Source organism: Perca fluviatilis, chromosome 15 (assembly GCF_010015445.1).
Source record: "Perca fluviatilis chromosome 15, GENO_Pfluv_1.0, whole genome shotgun sequence".
Classification (NCBI taxonomy): Eukaryota; Metazoa; Chordata; class Actinopteri; order Perciformes; family Percidae; genus Perca; species Perca fluviatilis.
This window is the reverse complement of record NC_053126.1, coordinates 32,213,390-32,231,868: the sequence shown is the minus strand read 5'-3', so window position 1 is coordinate 32,231,868 and position 18,479 is coordinate 32,213,390.

Genomic DNA, 18,479 nt, shown 5'->3' with positions numbered 1-18,479 from the left:
CAGATGAAAACGTCAGCTAAATGTAAAAATGTAAAAATAAATAATTCAGTGCAATTTACTGCCACCACTGAAAATAGGAGGCAAGCTGTCAGCTGATTTATGTCTTCCATGCTGTCAGCTGATTGGCTGATCTTAGCTGAAAGCACTGCTTATAAATATTCATTTTATCCTGTAAAAGAATTATAGATTTCTCTATAGAGACTTAGAGAGAGACATGCAGAGGGCCAGACATAGAGCTAATTTATTTACACTCCATAGCTGCAGAGAGGGCCAGAAGATAAGACTGGGAGACTGATATATATACTTTAAGAATTTATTTTGACTTAATTTAGTTTTGGTCTTGGTATAATTTTGGTATACTTTCTTTCTTTTTTGTCTGGGAGTATGTGTATATGTGTATACTAAAGATGGTCCAATACCATTTTTTCCTTCCCAAAACCGATTCCGATACTTCAACTTGAGTATTGGCCGATGCCGAGTACCAGCTCAGGTTAAACTTTTTGTGAAACATGAACAAACACAAACAATGAACGCCATAGAACTTTTTTATTGTCCAGTTTGTCAGTCATAATGGAAAAAGAACATAAATAAACTACTTTAAAGTAGATTTTCTTCAGGGCTTCGCGTGATATCGGATCGGTGCATAAACTCAAGTACTTGCCATTACCGATACCAGCGTTTTGGAGGCTTTTTCGATACTGGTGTTGGTATCTGAAGATTTCTAATGCAACTCAAGCCACTGTTTATTTCTGCGCCCATGTTCTCTGTGCGTCTGTAGACTACAGTATGTATGTATTTTACAATGTATACTGAGCATCTTTGGCTCAATACATTTTCCCCAGGATGACTAAAGTTCTATTAAAGTCAACTGCAGAGTTAACCACCACAAATATCCAATAGGTGCACACTGCATACTACATGTGGCATTATTTTTTACCCAGTAAACAAAGAAACAAACAACATGAGTAACACAGCACTTTTTCACTGCATGGTATACTGTAGCTTGACTTGACTCTACTTAACTTGCTCTTTTTTGGTTTTCCATCAGCAAAATTTGTGAATAGTACCTGGTACCTTTTTTGGTACCACCTTAGTCATTGTTCTAAGCGAGCTGAGCTGATACTAAAAAGTTGGAATTAAAACACTGCAGACCACTGATTGTTCAGAGAGAATTGTCACTAGCATTACATGCTGCATAAACCTGCAATTTTTAAATAGCCAAGGTACTGTCACTAGCGATCGTAATTATTTCTTCACTCAACCCAGATTTAAAAAAATGGCGCCTACACTGAGGGGATACTATCCACAGTGGAAAACAAAAAGAGTAAAGTACCAAAAATTTGAGTCGAGTCCAGCAGAGCCATACTATACAGGAAATATGACAAAACAGTACTACCTGACTCTGGGTTGCTGTATGTCTGCCTTTTTTCGGTCATTTAAACAACAAACACATTTTAATTGAAGAATATGCATTGGGTTGTGCTGATAGCCTGGTGGTTAAGGTGCATACCACATAACAGCAAAGTTCAAAACAATTGTGATGTTGTGGGGCAAAACGCAACATGTAGAGAATGCATCTGGAATAAATGAAATTACTACAAATCAAATTAAACGAGGTGAACCTAAACTCAGGGGTCTTCAACATCAGGGCTCTAAAACATTTTTTAACCCAAGGACCCCTTAACTGAAAATGAGACCGAGCAGGGACCCCATACTACATAAATTGTATATAATTAATTGCTTATTAAACTGGACCTACAATAACATGTAGGGCGGCCTAAAACATCTATACATACCTTTTTTTGCATAGAACACTAAGCTATTAAAATAGCCTAATTTTGTTGGCATGACTTTATAAATCATGTTTTAATGTTAAACATACATGTGGCACAGTGAATCCTTAGGATTAATCTATCTACTATGCAAATCTATATCTAATCTGTGGATGGCCTTAGTGACTACCTTACCTACAGGCCAGTAAGCAGTAGGGATTTATTATATTTGCTAATAATATGTTAGATTCATGTTAAGACTTTTAAATTCTTTTTAAACTTCAAAAATTAACAATGATTTGGAGGCCCCCCTACATTGACTCTAAGGACCCCCTGTTGAAGCTCCCGGGGCTAGATGATGAAAAAGCAAACCAGCAAACAAACTTTTCTGTGTTTTAATGCCAAAGAGAAAGGTTTGTCCATGATAGCATGTGACTTTGACCCCATGCTGCCTTCCGCTGTCCACCAGATGTCCTCCTAAACATGAGCTAGAGCTGATTCTTGCCACAGTCACTAGAACCATGCAGAATGCAGGCTTTTTCATTACTTTACACAAATATTCTGGATGGTCCGTAAGCATTTATATGGAGAAAGACTGAATGAAGGATAGATCAGTCACACATAATCAGAAGAGAAAACAAGGGTGAATGGTTAAATTATTAGCTTTGTGTGCAATAAGGGATCATTAGCTACATTACTGATTATTACAATTATGGAATGGCTTTTTTCACATGGGGAAAAAAAACTGTTCCTTTTAAAAACTGATACTTTAACTGCTGTTTTTTTTAATCTTTTATGCATGTTTCATGTCTATATGTATATATTTGTTTTATTTAGAGTGACAAACACATGCATGCAGGCACACACACACACACACACACACACACACACACACACACACACACACACACACACACACACACACACACACACACACACACACACACACACACACAGACACACATTTTCTGTTTTTATTTTTGATATTGTTGTTGCTCTTATTTCATATAGTTTGTTTTTACTTTTTCATCAATAATATGTAATCATTATTTTCTGTGTTCTTTATAATATTGTGAAATTTTAACATTACTTAGGCTTCAAAAAGGCCCATGTTGGTTTCTGCTTCTTTCTGCATTGTACATTGTTTCTTTTATTTGTCATTTTAATTTGTGCAAAAAAATAAATAAAAATTGCTTGGCTTATTAAGGCCTACAGATGACCATAGCTACAAAATTACACTACAATACAATACAAAATTAATAAACATTATTTCATTATTAAATACAATAATTCTCAGTGCATCCTAATGGCATATATGCATTAGGTTATTATTTTCTTTTATATAATTCCCTGCTTTTATTCTGAATAGCAGATGCATCTTCAGGTAGCCTTACTTCCCCTTGGTGAAGCAAGCTAACCACAAGCTCAAACCCAAGCCCGTGCTAAACATGCCTTTTCGGAATGGGCCGATTGTTTGGCCTCCGGTATCACTGTTGCAGCTTTCTCCAAAATCATTGTACCCTGAAATAACTAACAGAAGACCCCTAAAGCAACTCAACTGTATACTACTGTCTTAACCCCCTATCGCATAGCGGTCACTACAGTGGACAGCTGTTTCAAAGTAATTTTCTCCGAAATGCAATAGTTTCTATGGTGGAAGTGTCTGGGAGTCACAGGACAGTGTTTGGGTGTCACAGGACGGTGTCTGACTGTCCCGGGACACTCCTCAGGACACTACTAACAGGACAGGACAGTTTTTGCTGCCACTACTGCATGTATAGAATGTTAAAGTGTGTGAAAGTATGGTTAAGTGCTTTTCAAAGCATACAATTAAATAGTTGTTCATGGATTTATGATAAAACTCAGTTTGATTCATTCTTCCATTAACTTTATACTCTTTATATTGAGTGCTTAAGTGCATGTAGCCCAGTGTAGTGGACATCATATTTTTGAAAAGAATGTGAATATTAGTTTTTTTCATGCCCTAAGAAGAGTAAAAACACATAACATTTTTTTACTCAGGCTTTCATAATTCATTCATTAGAGGGCTAATGTGTACTTCTACTTCAGAGGAAAACAATGTACTACAACATTTACCTGGCAGAGAAATGTTACTGTTTATGTTGCAAATTCAAATTTTTCTCACAAAATATCACAATTAAAATATGATGCATTATTATTCATTAAACTATCCAGGATTAAATTAGAGTTGAAAGCTCCACCTTGATTGTAAATGTAATTACACTGTGCTATCTTTTCACTTTAAAAGGTATAATATGTAATATTCTGCATTCAAATGTCTAAAAACAACTATACCTATGTCATATATTTTGTTACATGTTACTTACATTATCCACCGTTTCCAACAATGTTCAAACCCAGAGAGATCTTTTATTCAATTCATTAAATTCAATGACACGGGACGTATCGTTTGGTCGCCTGTCAATAGCGTCATATGCCTTTTGACCCCTCTAGTTACTCTAACTTCCATCAAAACACGGGAAACACCAGAAGATAGGCTCAAGAGTAATTGATGCTTGGTGGATAACGTTATAAGGTTACAACATCGTTCAACACGCTCATTAAGTTATTTTTAGCATGATTTTTTGACCACGGTTAACAGAACTGGGCTAACCCACGATTAAATTTGCCACATAACGTTAGCTATATAGATGGGTGACTAATCTGATGCTAAATTAGCCAGATAGCGCACACACCGGTCTGTCTGCCTCCCCTACCCCGGCGCTAAGAGACTTCAGTCGGGATGAGAGCAGACAACAGCCCCAGCGACACATGCATGGTCAGCGGCCACCCAAACGTCTCTGTTACTGGTATTGTGCCGAAAATCTTACCCCTGCTGAAATTACTATGGGGCCCATTGAGCAGGCGCACTAGAGAATTCTGCTGGCCAAGCCGGGTACTTCCGTTAATCCAGAATAGAGGAGCCCTAAAACGGAAGTACCCGGCTTGGCCAGCAGAAGTCTCTAGTGCGCCTGCTCAATGGGCCCCATAGTAATTTCAGCAACATTTCCATGATAAAGCCTGTAATTTGGAAAGTACACACGACAAATACACTGGTAAGAGCAAATTACGTTGAACCATGTGTCCAGCTAATTTAAATAGCCCACGTTACTGTATTGTGTTAACAGTTAACTTAATACATTTAGTGTCAACAACAGTAAAAGCAAAACACCAATAAGACATACTGGTCCACCCTAAAGAGTGCACACCCAAACACAAGAAAAGCAATCTATAATATGCTGTCTGATGCAGTGAGGAATGCAGACATGTATATTGGGGAAAGAAAACAACCGTTATACAAAAACGCATGGTCAAACAAAGAAGGGCAAATGCCTCAGGTCAAGACTCAGCAGTTTACCTTCATCTGAAGGATAAAGGACCCTCTTTTGAGGACCCAATGGTCCCTGGCACTGAAAGTGCCAGGAACCTATAGTTTTTGTAAGGATTATTATTTTCCTGCAGCGCAATCACACTTTTGAAGGGCTTAAAATACTGGAAAACTCACCAAAATTGGCACATATGTCAGACCTGGCGACTATTGCAAAGTTCTGCAGTGATTGGGCTCTGGCATGACCAGCGTGCTCCATAGTGCATAAAGTTCCTTTGATGTTGATGGAACATTGCTCTCATCTTGAGGAACATGTATATTTAAAAAAAAAAAAACATTTCGCCAGACAGGAAGTCAGTTGTGAACATATTTCCAACCGGAAGTTTTTAATTTTATGCATTTTTCACGTTTCTTACGCACATTTTTTCTAACACCTCCTAGGCTGTGATTCCGATCATCACAAAACTTTGCAGGTAGCATGTGCGAACCCTCATGATAAAGTTATCAAAAGAGTTTTGCTCGGTTCAATATTTCGTTAATTATGAAACTGACAATTTGTTTTAGCTAGCTACAAAACACAAAATTGTACATGTAGACTCGGTGGAGCCTCATGACAAAAAGTTATCAAAATAATTTTGATAGTTAAAAAATGCAGAAGTTATAGAGGACCAACTTCTTGTAGGTGGCAGTCAAAACAGGAAGCGTTGCGCTTCTTGGCAACAGTTATTCGGAATTAGATGAAACCAATGCTCCACTGAGGCTGTGTGCAAAATTTTAAGTAAATCGCCCAGGCATCCCGCCAGTACCACCGCTGGGAGGGGCGAGGGCCTGTTCATTGCTGCTTGCAGCTTTAATTATTATTTACCATTTTACGGATTTATTCTATTATATAATGGAGGTCTATGGGGAAAATGGCCGTGGGAGATTTGTATTGTTGCATTCAGGCATGCAAACAGGTCAGGGCTAAAAAAGGTAAGAAGGATACGGCGGACCCCCTGTATGCTCCCTAGAAGAAACGTTTTTACATTTTAAAGTTAAACGCATCAATCTGGTGCACTTTGAGAGCAAAATTAAGAGGCTGGATCTACATAGAATCTGTGCTCTTGTAAACAATGTTGTGTTCTTGTAAGCAATGTAACCATAAACACATTTTTGTATAGCATACATTTGAGTCAAAAAAAGAAACAAACGGGATTACCTGTGTTGAAGTACTTTATTTTCTATTTATTACCGGTAGGCAAGAGGACAATAATGTATTCTGTTCTAACTCTCCCTACATCAAAGGACAAGCTTTGCACGCTAAATTTGGACATTTAATTTTATAAATACTTATTACATATAGAGCATCCAATCTGTACATTTAATATTAATTTTGTGAAACAAGGACCATAAGCATTCATTCTTTGAAGAGTACACAACAGGTGTCAAAGGATGAAATTCTCATTCTGAAGGAAAGCATTTCATTCTCACGTTATTAGACCGTTCTGTGAGACAACAAAGGCAAGATGATCTGCAGCTTAACGGTACAATATGTAACTTTTCTGCATTAAAATGTCTAAAAACGACCATACCTATGTTATATATTCTTTTGAGTTGTGATACTATCCGAAATGTTTCCATCAAATGGCAAACCCAGAGAAATCTGTTATTTTATTTTCAGACACGTCACGTTTCATTTAGTCGCTCGTCAGTGGTGTCATATAACCTTTCACCATCTAGTTACTTGTAACTTCTGTCAAAACACGGGCACCCAGATGCTACGTTCAAGAATAATTGTAAATCATACAATGTCACAGAAAAAAATACTGGTAACACTGCTTTTTCTGCAAAAAGGCATAATTTTGTGATTAATTACATGCCACTTTGCAACACAGTAATACAGAAGAAACCTTATTTATTGATACATATCAATATTAATCCATCTTAATGTTACTACAATGTATGTGCTGGTTGACAAGTAGCTAACGTTAATGCTAGCTAATGCTTGGTGGATAACATTATAGGGTTACAACATCGTTCAACATGCTCATAAAGTTATTAGTAGTATGATTGTTTTGACCATGGATAAAAGCAGCACTGCACTAACCCACGAATAAATTCATTAGTAACGTTAACGTTAGTTGTATAGATAGACGATTAAACTAATGCTAATTTTGCCAGCTAGCACACTCCAGTCTGCCTGCCTTACTCCCCCGGCACAAAGAGACTTCATTCGGGATGATAGCTGACAACACAGCTGGGACATGTAGTAATAGCTAGTTACTGTTAGCCCCCGCTGGTGCCGGGTGCTTACGACGCTAACAGCAGTTTAATGAATCATCGGGAAACTATCAGTTGTAATGTAATGAATCGTCGGGAAAATATCAGACCCAGGCATCCTAGTCACAACACCGGCCATCCATAATGTTAGCTAGCTACGACTCCGTTAGCGCTACCGGTGTTTGTACCGAAAATCTCCTCCCTGCCGAATTTCTCCCCCCTTCGCGTTTAGCTGTCTTTACAGTTAGCTAGCTGTCTAATCATTAGCCAGCAGCTAAAACCTGCTAACGTTAGCCGCTAATGTTAGCTTGCACTAGCTAACTGGTCAGCTAGCTACCAATACAGATTGAATCAAGAAAAACATAATTATGTTGGGGAAACTGCAGCTATTTTATTAGCATGACATGAATAAACGTTACTAAACGTAACGTGAATAAACTTGAATGGGTAAACTTGTCCGTGAACAGAGGCATTCTAATCGACGATAGTGTTTAGCAATAAAAACTCACAATTCCACGCAACTTCCCAACATCATCAAATGTCTGTGTTCAATCCATTGTTTTGGTTGAGAGACCCCTAGCAGCAGAAAGTTACATATTGTACGTTTAAGTCAAAAGCATCACTTTAACCTGACAAACATCCATTAGACATCATTTTTAATCTCAGTCTGAACCAAAGTGCAGCAGATCAAATAAATTAACGATTAAATTAAAGTAGTTTCTACTAGATGATAGCTGACAGGTCATTTGAAGAAAATAAATTACAAATATACTTTACTTGGGCAAAAGAGTAAAGGTAATCCAGCCCACTGTCTGAAGTTAAACAGACAACTTGTCATGGTGGACAGTAAGATATATTATTTTCTAACTCTCTCTACCTCCCTTTTGACAAATTTGCACCCTGATTTTGGACATTTAATGTTCCTGGGCTTTGAGAAGAACAGCTCTTATGCCCTTTACAGTGCATGTTTCCTAGCATGTCTATGTGTGAGCGTGTGCGTGTAGGAAGCATTAGCACAGAACACACGAGAGATGTAAAAATATTGGTACCCAGCTAGTTAACTGCCCATTTTATTATTGGAATTAAAATGATAGCTATATTTAGTGCACACAGATATAGCACCAATCAAATTATAGTAGCCTACCAATATATTACATACACTAATGTAGGTGTGCGCTGTCACTGCACAAAAATAAATCAATCTTGAATGTTCATCAGCAAGCAAGAAAACTCTCCTTTTCCTTCCAGACATATCCAGGCAACACACACACACACACACACACACACACACACACACACACACACACACACACACACACACACACACACACACACACACACACACACACACACACACACACACACACACACACACACACACACACACACACGAGAGAGACTACCATCTTCATTAGTGCTGAGTGCCAATGTGGCCTCTGGATTTATTGGCAGGCAGAGTGGAAGCAGACATGTACACACAATAAAGGCGCACGCACGCACACACACACACACACACACACACACACACACACACACACACACACACACACACACACACACACACACACACACACACACACACACACACACACACACACACACACACACACACACACACACACACACACCCCTCAGCATTCCACTCCACAGTAGCCTAGTAATAATGACCAACCTCAGTGGGATCAATAGACTGGAGACAGATGAGTCTGGTTAGCGCACACTTACACACACACACACACACACACACAACTTCACCATGCTGGTCTGGTCTAAAATCAGGGAGATTAATAGCGGCATCCACACTGCAATTAATAATATTTTACAAGACTGATAGCAGGGTGTGTGTTTGTGTGTGTTTGAAAGAGATCTATAGCATTGCTTCTCCTGTTTATGGTGACAGGGTTCTGGAGCGTATCCCAGCATGCAATGGCTAAGAGGGAGATTGTATTGAAAAGTCCTCCCTTGATTCATTGATGCATTTTCCACAGTCTGAAACTACTATTGTCTGTCCTAGCGGACCCTGTGACCTAATAAATTATGTTTATATATTACTCATTTGTTTAGGTGGTTAAGTTTTAAGGTTAATTTAATTGCTACCAGGATTATGTGCTGTGGGAACATTTTTCTATGGAGCCCCCCTGGTGTCAGCTGAGAAAAGAATTGAGCCATGTGTAAATCCGTGCACACAAATTTGCAAACCGTGCCCACAGATCTGCAAACTGTGTGCAAGGTTTTGTAAATTTGTAAAATAGATTCACTTTCGCCTTCTGTTTTGTAAAACGGTCAGGAAACTGTCCTCTAGGATTAATCCGAGCCTTCGGTTTTTGTTTTTTCCACACAGCAGCGAATGTAGTGGACCATTCATACACATGCGTGCGTAAATTAGCCAAACCTGTACTGATATTTTGCCTTGGTGGGTCAATGACACCATAATAGGGCTGTCCCAAACGATTATTTTTTAAACGATTAATCTAGTGATTATTTAGTTGTTTAGTTGACTAATCTAACAATTCATTTTTCAATTAATCTAACTATTATTTTCCCATTGCTCAATTATTAACAATTTACACAAAACAAATTTAAATAACGTTCAAATCTCTATTTATTAAAATTGTTTAACACTGCACTGTTCAAGTAAAATCAATTTTTAGTGCAACCTGAAGCCAGATGTAGGCTATCAATCCAACCACAAAATAATGTCCCTGTCAGGAGAAATACAAAAATAAAAACTTAAAGTAAACAGAGCAAGTGCAAAAAGAGTAGCCTGAACTAGTGCAGCAGTATAAATATCTTGGGACTGTGATCGACAGTAAACTGTGCTTTGAGTCCCATGTTGATGCTGTGTGTAAAAAAGCACATCAGCGCATGTATTTTCTTCGTAAGCTTCGCAGTTTCAATGTCGACACTGTTTTTATGAAAATGTTTTACTCTTGTTTTATTGAATCAGTTCTTACTTTTACTTTTATTTGCTGGCACGGGTCACTTTCTATTAAAGAAAAAAATAGAATGCAAGGTATCGTGAAGGTGTGCAGCAAAATTGCGGGCACACCGTTAGATGGCCTTCATGACCTATATAAGGCCAGATCTTTGAAAAAGGCGAGAGCCATCCTGGCTGATTCGAGTCATCCCTTGTGGGGTGAATTTATGTTGCTACCCTCCGGGCGTAGATATAGTCTGCCGCGATGCAGGACGAAGAGATTTAAAAGATCATTTGTTATTTGTTACTGCTGGCTGTAATGCAAATTGCCCCTCGGGGATAATAAAGTGACCCTTTAACCCCTTTAACCCCTTTAACCTTGTATTTGCTTTTTTTAACAGTAGGTAAAATAATGAATAAGTTCTTGTTTAACATCCATGCTCTTCTCCCTTTAATTTAACTTGAATTATTTGTATCTAAAAGCTGGTTAAGCACTGTAGGGAGGAGAAGTTGGACAGTTTTTTTTGTCTCGTTCCAGTGACTGGCACATCTGGGTGATGGCGTTGGATATGCGTTAGCATGTTATATGTATTTTCACTCACATACCCAACAACTCCTGAACAACACCGACACACAGTCCTCCTCTTATCCACCACTCTCTCGCCTGTAGCCTACTACTGTAACTGATCCAAAGACCGAAGTTTTCGAGGCAGAGACGGCACCATGCGGGAGGGCATGCGACGAGAGAGCATGACACGGGAGGCTCCAGGCTGCAGCCATACAGTCTCAAAGTTTTCCCAAACTTGTGATCTTAAAGAGGCCGTTTGTGTTTTTTTTTTTAAATTGAAAATTATTTAAATTTAACAATATATTAACATTTTAAAGTACTTCAATATATAATAACCTAAGTCACCTAACACATAACTACAATCATTTAACAAATAACAGTTACACTATTAACAAGTAACAACAAAATAAATGTTGAGTTGGGATGCCAACCAGCTTCAAACTTTAGCAGTTCTTTTGCAGAAAAATGACCATATTTGCCTTCTCTGGCAATATACTACACCTCTCCTGACTTATGGCATGTCCTGCACGGGAGAAAACTCTCTCAGACGGTGTCCGAGAGGCCTGTACACACACAGGTATGAGTTTGAAAGGGCAGACAATTTGGGGAGGCTGTCCTGCCTCCCCCACCACCAGGCTACAGGGTCTTGTCCTGAACGATAGACTAGCAGAGCAAGTGTAATATGTTTACTAGCGATCACGTGCAGTGAATGGTTAATACCTGGTTTACATAGTACAGGCCAAAAGTTTGGACACACCTTCTCATTCAATGTGTTTTCTTTATTTTCATGACTATTTACATTGTAGATTCTCACTGAAGGCATCGAAACTATGAATGAACACATGTGGAATTATGTACTTAACAAAAAAGTGTGAAATAACTGAAAACATGTCTTATATTCTAGTTTTTTCAAAGTAGCCACCCTTTGCTTTGATTACTGCTTTGCACACTCTTGGGATTCTCTTGATGAGCTTCAAGAGGTAGTCACCTGAAATGGTTTTCCAACAGTCTTGAAGGAGTTCCCAGAGATGCTTAGCACTTGTTGGCCCTTTTGCCTTCACTCTGCGGTCTAGCTCACCCCAAACCAGGTGTGTTTGGGGTCATTGTCCTGTTGAAAAATAAATGATGGTCCAACTAAACGCAAACCGGATGGGATGGCATGTCGCTGCAGGATGCTGTGGTAGCCATGCTGGTTCAGTATGCCTTCAATTTTGAATAAATCCCCAACAGTGTCACCAGCAAAGCACCCCCACACCATCACACCTCCTCCTCCATGCTTCACGGTGGGAACCAGGAATCCATCCGGTCACCTTTTCTGCGTTGCACAAAGACACGGCAGTTGGAATCAAAGATTTAAAATTTTGACTCATCAGACCAAAGCACAGATTTCCACTGGTCTAATGTCCATTCCTTGTGTTTCTTGGCCCAAACAAATCTCTTCTGCTTGTTGCCTCTCCTTAGCAGTGGTTTCCTAGCAGCTATTTGACCATGAAGGCCTGATTCGCGCAGTCTCCTAACAGTTGTTCTAGAGATGTGTCTGCTGCTAGAACTCTGTATGGCATTCATCTGGTCTCTAATCTGAGCTGCAGTTAACTTGCGATTTCTGAGGCTGGTGACTCGGATGAACTTATCCTCAGCAGTAGAGATGACTCTTGGTCTTCCTTTCCTGGGGCCAGTCATGTGAGCCAGTTTCGTTGTAGCGCTTGATGGTTTTTGCGACTGCACTTGGGGACACATTCGAACAGTTGTCCAATAGGGCTGTCGGCTGTGTATCAACCTGACTTCTGCACAACACAACTGATGGTCCCAACCCCATTAAGAAGGGAAAAAAATCCACTAATTAACCCTGACAAGGCACACCTGTGATGTGAAAACCATTTCAGGTGACTACCTCATGAAGCTCATTGAGAGAACACCAAGGGTTTGCAGCGCTATCAAAAAAGCAAAGGGTGGCTACTTTGAGGAATCTAAAATATAAGACATGTTTTCAGTTATTTCACACTTTTTTGTTAAATACATAATTCCATATGTGTTCATTCATAGTTGTGATGCCTTCAGTGAGAATCTACAATGTAAATAGTCATGGAAATAAAGAAAACGCATTGAATGAGAAGTTGTGTCCAAACGTTTGGCCTGTACTGTACGTTTTGCTGAGCCCAGTGGGAAAATATGCCATTTTAAAAGTAGCCTACACTTACGATAGCTAGCTAACGGTAGACTACAGAGAAAGTGTGATATTTTTACATCTGTTTCGGAGCGTGTACAAAAAGCCATCTATCAGCAGTGATTGGAGAGTGCATGTTGGAGATTAGCGCGGACACACGCTTCACACCGCAAGCGACAGAGGGAAAATATTTCAGTCGGAACCGAAATTTGCCTTCTAATCCGATCCGAATACTACCGTTTGCGTAGGAACCGGTTCCATAGTGGAACCGAGTTTCGGTACTCATCCGGCGGGTCCTCTAACTCTTGTGGGTCGCCATCACTCACCATACTCGTCCTTTCGTGCTGCTATCTCTGACTCACTCACGGACCGTCGACCTGACAAAAAACTGCATGTAGGTGGAGGAGCTCGGCTAGCTTCAGAGCTAAGGCGGGGCTACAGGTGTCCCTAGAACCCACTTATCTAACAGTAATTCCGCATTACATTAGTTCCGCATTACATTAATTAATTTGCACGCATGTTTTATTTATTTATTGTATTTAATGACGCGTCGACACAAATGATTTGTGTCTTACACCATAAGCACTCTGACATTTGTTATTATTGTAGTAGTAGTCTAAATCGTAGTGATGGCCAAATGAAGCTTTGTGAACCATTTTCTCTTTTTCTGAGCCTACTAGATGGGGCTCTCTCCTCAACAAAGGGTTGAAAACACACTGAATTGCCATTCCTTTAACCTTTTTATTTGAACAGAGAGCGCCATCTAGTGAGCTCAGAAAATAAAGAAAATGGTTTGCGAAGCTTCATTTGGCCATCACTATTAAATCGACAACGGTTTATTTACGGGATGGTTCTGGTGACAACGGAATATCAAAAACATGTAGACTAGGTTCTCAAGTCAGTGCCTGTGATCAAGGCACTGGCTCAGATCTAGAGTTGGTCCCCAGGCGCTGTAAATGGCTGCCCACTGCTCCCTTGAGGGATGGGTTAAATGCAGAGAATGAATTTCGCTACATGTATGTGACAATGAAGTACCTTTACCTATAACTTTGTTAATGTTCCGCCGGGTGTATCTCATTTTCCGCTTTCTTTGTGTTAACTTTAAACTCCAGTCGAGTAACAATAAAGGGAAACTTTAAGCAACGTTAGACCCTGAAAATGGCTCGTACAACAGGGCAGGCCTGCTTGGTTCTTTCAGGAAATGATTGTAAAGATTTACAAAGACTATGTTCACGCTATTTACTCTCTTACTGGTATATTTTGGAACCCATTGGCGGGGAATTGCTAGGACAAAATATGCACAGCGATACACTGGTAAGAGCAAATTACATTTAATCATGTATCCAGCTAATTTAAATAGCTCACGTTACTGTATTGTGTTAACTTCATTTAATATTGTATGTGGGGTTTTCTTTTGCGAGTGCAATTGTTCCACCTAAACAAGTTCCTTCCCAAGACTAATTTGCTGAGTACCGGTCACTGCGTCCGGAGCTTAGTGCCTCCCAAGACGATTGTGATTGGTTTAAAGAAATGCTAATAAACCAGGAATGTTGTGTGGAAGGGCCAGACCTCCTCTGCAGTGCTGTGGAGGTCTGGCAATGCGAGACTCTTATTGTAGTAAGTCTGTATTTACAGTATTGTTGTGTTGAAATGATTGTGCTTTGTTACATTGCTTGCGTAAATGACATTGCTTAACAATAACAATAATAAGCCATACAATTATGATGTGGCCTTTTAAAACAAAACCAATTTCAACTACCAACAGGCATACCCCTTAGGACCTTAACTGAAGTCATAGTGTCAAAATTAGAAAAATAAAAGCTTGGGGAGTTATGTTAGCAGAATGGTCCACTATGTTAGCAGAATGGTGAACTACCTCCACTTCTGTGTAGAAAAAACTAAATCTGAGTGCAAGGTTTACAAAACCAAGGGCACAGGTTGCAAAACTGTTGGCCCGGTCTACTAATCCTTGTGCACAGACTATGAATCCACAGTTTATAAACTATATGCACAGATTTGCAAACTCTGCACACAGAGTTACTCATGGCTCTTTGATTTGAAAAAACTATAAATGTATTTTCACAAATAGAATAAAGATTTCACAAATAAATCTGAAAATGTGGTTTCAAAAATCTTCAGCCTCTTTGGAATAATATAGTCCTGATTTGACAAGTCTAGGAATAGTGGTTTATATCTGGACCTGGTCCAATGTGGTCTACATGGGAAAAATCTCCCTTTTTGCATGTGAATAAATCTGTGAAATCTCCCCTTATTGCATTTTCACAAAAACAATAAAGCTTTCACAAATCTGAAACCATGTTTTAAAGAATCTTTAGCCTCTTTGGGATAGCATAGTTCCGATTTGACAAGTGGTTTTTAATCTGGACATGGGAAAAACAGTAAAATCTCCCTTTTGCATGTTTACACATAGAATAAACTTAATTTTACATAGAATAAACTTTCACAAATCTGAAACAGTGTTTTAAATAATCTTTACCCTCTCTGGGATAATGCAGTCCCAATTTGACAAGTCCATGTACAGAATAGTGTTTTTCAATCTGGACCGGGTCCAATGTGGTCTTGAAGTCCATGTATAATGTTTTATTTTTTATCTTGACCTGATCCAAGGTATTCTGGGTATCACCAGACCAAGCTCAATCTTTTAGGATTGAACATTAGTCTGGGGAGTCTGCCCTGTATTTTCTACTGCACAAGAGGCGTGATCAACGGGCATAGTTCAAATGACTCTGTACGCAATTGGATAGTCCTTCAACCAATCAGACCAACGATCCGGGTGACGTAGCAGCGACAGCGGCATCAACGGGTTGCTGCGCCTTTTTTGTTGAATGTAAACAAGAAGCTGCTTGGTCGCTTCTCTATCGTCATCATGTTAAACCCGCCAATAGTGCGCCAGGTGGATAAGCCAGTTTGTGATTGGTCCCCGCAAAATTGTAACGGAAGCAGGGTAGATAAATGTACAGGTTTCCAGCCTGAGCTGCAGGGAGAAATCAAATCACCGGCAGATCGGGCTGGGTTTACCCAGTCAAGGTCCAATGTGGTCTGAAGTGAAAAAATCTGAGAAATCTCCCTTTTTGTATTTTTCCAAAAACAATAAAGCTTTCACAAATCTGAAAGTGGGTTTTAGACTGCTTTAATGCTTTATCTTATGTCTAACATGGTTTGACAACAATAAGAGGTCTAAAAAATGTCAGCGGTGTTCAACGTGGCGCCATTTTAGTCTGGTCAAGCCCTGTCTCCTAATGCGTGTATGTGTTTTGGGGCATATCTATCCACAATTAAAATCAGAATTTCTTGCTAAATTTATGAGCGGTTTTCAAGTGGTTTGGTTTGTTACAAATGCCAGACATGTAGGGTAGTTATAGAGGATACTTGGTTATATTCAAAATTTGGGTTTTCATACCAAAATATCTTAGTACCAGTACACAGCTTTAAGCTACATTGTGTAAGAATTTCTCCCATCTAGCGGTGAAATTGTATGTGACAACCAAGTGAATATTACTTTCTAGCCCCTCCCATTCTGAGCACGTTTTAACTCCTATGGTGGCCGTATTATTCCAAAAAGTACAACTTCGTCCATGAGTGTTTCTTCCAGTCTAATAATAGTTTAGTTATTTTGGTACCATTTCATTGCTAAAATTAGCTATCGGGTTCCAAAACATATGTAAACTAATGTTAGTAAAGTATCACTGCTATCGTTATTCCGTATATTGTACGAGATTAATGGACTTTTTTTACAGCAGACATGTTGACTTGTCATAGTAGGAAAAGCACAGCTGAAATTGATAACCTTAACGATGGCTCAATTCCATCCCAGTAATATCCCAGTAAGCTATTTCAGTGAGTCACCATGCACAATACTAGGACCTCTCCTAAGTGGAATGCAGCCTTCATTAATGGTTTTGAATACACCTGTGCTTTTCCTACTATGACTATGATGTCAACATGTCTGCCGTGAAAAAGGTCTATAGTGTAAGGCAATGTTTACAGCGTAGGAGAGAAGCAGTGGAGGTTTGTGTTTTTAATATATTTCTCTGAGCAGTATGAACAATGTCAATGAAACCAAAATTAGCTCTTAGCATCGCCATCGTTTACACGCAGCTGTTCAAGCTGTAGCTAGTTTGTGTTACAACTGCACATTTATTTATTTATTTCAGGTTTATTTAACAGGGACAATGCACACTAATAATACATAAAAAAATGTACAGTATGCCAGAATTAGCCAAAAGGCTATTTTACATCTGCTGTCCCTGGACAGATCGTACAATGCCACACCTAAAAAGATAAAAGGATTATAAAAAGACATAGAAGTTTAGTCCAATACAAGTAAAATTGACTATAAATGTAAAAAGAAATGATCAAGCATATAAACAAAAACAGTTGGTCAATATCAACATCAACACCAACACACATACACACACAAGCCACACTGTCAGTCCAACAACCTCATAGGCATAGCACAAGTAACACAAACAGGCAGGACATGACTTGAGTTGTCTGCCAGGGAAATCACGACACATATGATTATGTTTATGTTACAAGGTAGACAATCCTTTTTCATCATTGATGTGAGGAAAAGTATCCTAGACGTTGTTCTAGCGTTATGCACAACCATGCTATAGTTAGCCAAGCAACTATAAAACTTCAAATTTACACAAATAGGCAAAATCACCTTTTGAGAAGAAAGCAGGCTACTTTGGCGTCCCTTTTAAAATCCTTGCTCCTTATGAGCTCTTTCCATCTTGGAAAAGCCACTCCAATATTAACTTTGGTCTTGTTGCTTTGCCAGTCCCGTTGTCGTTTTAATCATCTTTTTAACTTCCTTGGCGACTCCGTTACATGTCCTAGAGAATAGGTGTGATCCTCCATCTTCAACAGGCTTTCAAATCTGCCGGCAGTGAGTCACGAGTAATCTTCTCCACCCTCCCTGGCATTCGTCACAGTGCCACTGAGTGCATGAAGGGTGAAATTCTTTAGAGACAAAATAATTTTTTGTTCCAGGCTGTAACCATGTTTATTTCTCCTTTAAAGTTTTTTTTAACATTAAAACCGGAAGTAGACCACCCATAAGTGAAAGCGTTCGTCCAATTAGGCCATATACAGTATCGCTCATCGCCTGTTTAACAACATATCATATCTCTCTCATCAGGGCCCAGCCTCTCCTTCCCTCGCTATCTTGTCAGCTGCTCATATTGTTCACCTTCTTCTAAAATATTCAAAACACTAAAGCAAAACCGGAAAAGCCATACATTTGGCTCCATTATTTCTGAGAAGGGTCTGCGAGTTTCACTCAACTGTTTTCACCAAGTGACATTCATTTACAATGTTTGGTAGCCTACGCTTGATAAAGTGCAGTGTGAACGCCAAATGAACCAAATGAAAATTCAACAATGTTACCACTGTGAAAGCGACGCTGGGTTTTCACAGGCAGC